The following is a 1,908-nucleotide window of genomic DNA, read 5'->3' on the forward strand; positions in this document are numbered from 1 at the left end:
TTATTTGTGTTTAGGGAATTTATATTTGCATAGGTACACGATAAGCCTATCAAATTTTGGCGCCGTTGCCGGGGAAACGGTTTTATTGCATTTTGAATTGTCGATTTTTATCTTGTTTTCCTTTGTCTTGGGGAACACTTGTTCTTTGAGACCGTTACTTATCACTTCTCTAGAAATTGTTGTCTTATGCCCAGGTCCTCTCGTAAGGGAGAATTGCTTTCACCGGATTCCGAGCCCGAGAAAACCTTTAGGAGAAGACGACGTTTTTGGAAGGAAGTGAAAGAGGCCTCTTCTCCCGTACAAGCCAAAAGTGCTAGAAAGTCTTACTTAGACGATCTAGAAGCCCTTGAAGAGGAGGAGGTTTCAAGTTCATCATCTCCACCACCATCACCATCTACTACAAAAAAGATGGTGAAACTTTCCGATCACTCAAAGCCCACCGCGGCCATGCTTCCGGCCGGTATCACAACCACTCAAATCACCGCACTGGACTTCGAGATCAAACCGGCTTTCATTAGCCTTGTGGAGAGAAACCAATTTGGGAGAAGTCCTTTGGAGGATCCCAACTTGCATGTGCAAAACTTTTGTGAGTATTGCTCAATGATCCGTCAAACGGGCGTCACTCAAGCCCAAATAAGGGAGATACTTTTCACTTTCTCTTTGAAGGACAAGGCCAAACTTTGGATCAATAGCCTTGACTGCACCGCCATGGGAATCACCAATTGGGAGACTTTGGCTCTAACCTTCTATCAAAAGTTTTTTCCACCGGAGAAAACTCAAACGTTGAGGAGCCAAATTTCCGGATTCCGTCAACAAGCTCTTGAGAGCTTATATGAGGCTTGGGAGAAGTACAAAGAACTTCAAAGACAATGCCCACATCATGGGCTAGATGATTGGTTTTGGTCGGACTCTCGAGGAGGTTTAGTTTTCGGTACTTGTCATTAGGAGCACCTAGACCAAAACACAATTTATAGCTTCACAAAAAACTCTACAATTAGTAAAGAGGCAAGTAAAGGTCGGATCCCAAGGGTCGGGAATTGAGATGAGATTTTCTATTGCAACTAGTGGTGTCTAAGGGTGTCACAATTTGAGGGTTTGAAGTAGAAGATCACTAAACTAAATAGCAATGAAAGTAAACAAGCAAGATGATTAAAAAGGGATGTAAACAATTGATAAAAGGCACTAGGGTGTCATGGGGTCATAGGGGTTTCATGGGAATTGATCATACAAACATATTCTCAAATTATAAGCAAGCAATTATTGTTGTGATGGATCGAGTTGGTTTATATCTTACAATCCTAGGAAAGTTTGGGTCCCGGAGCCGAATCGATTAGATTGTACAACACCTACAAGTCGACTTAATCTTTCCTACTCAACTATATGCATGGTCTAATGAGACTCGAGTTGGTTTATGTCTTACAAGTCTCATTGAAAAGATAGGTGATGGATAAAAAATGCAAGGATTCATAGGCTCGCATTTCATCAAACATAACATGTGCATAAGTTGAGATCACAACAAGCAAGCAAATAAACTATGAAAACATATTAATTTAAGCATGAATCATCCCCCATGTTGGTTTCCCCTAATTACCCATTAACCCTAGCTAAGGAAACTACTCACTCATTATCATGTTGAACATGCTAGCAAGGTTGTCAATCATACCAACAAAGTGAAACATGATGAATAAATGAAGATAATTAACAATAATTAAAAAGGGATTAAGAGAATTATACCTACTAATGATTCCAATAATAAAGCAAAGAATAATAGAAGTACTTGATGATTGATTGGAAGGTTGTCAATCTCCCAATAATAACCCAAATAATCTTCAATTACCCAAAATAAAGGATGAACTAAAGAGAGATTAAGGAAATGAAACTTGTATTAAAATTTGATTAATTGTTGAT

At 39.2% G+C, this 1,908-nt stretch overlaps 1 non-coding gene across 1 annotated transcript; it reads right to left on the minus strand.

Annotated features, from left to right (window-relative positions):
- Positions 1–780: 780 nt before the first annotated feature.
- Positions 781–887, minus strand: LOC141639629 (small nucleolar RNA R71). Its single transcript, XR_012542603.1, has one exon. It is a non-coding gene; the product is annotated as a small nucleolar RNA R71 (small nucleolar RNA).
- Between the last annotated feature and the right edge of the window lie 1,021 nt (positions 888–1,908).

This window comes from Silene latifolia, unplaced genomic scaffold (assembly GCF_048544455.1).
Source record: "Silene latifolia isolate original U9 population unplaced genomic scaffold, ASM4854445v1 scaffold_482, whole genome shotgun sequence".
Taxonomy (NCBI): domain Eukaryota; kingdom Viridiplantae; phylum Streptophyta; class Magnoliopsida; order Caryophyllales; family Caryophyllaceae; genus Silene; species Silene latifolia.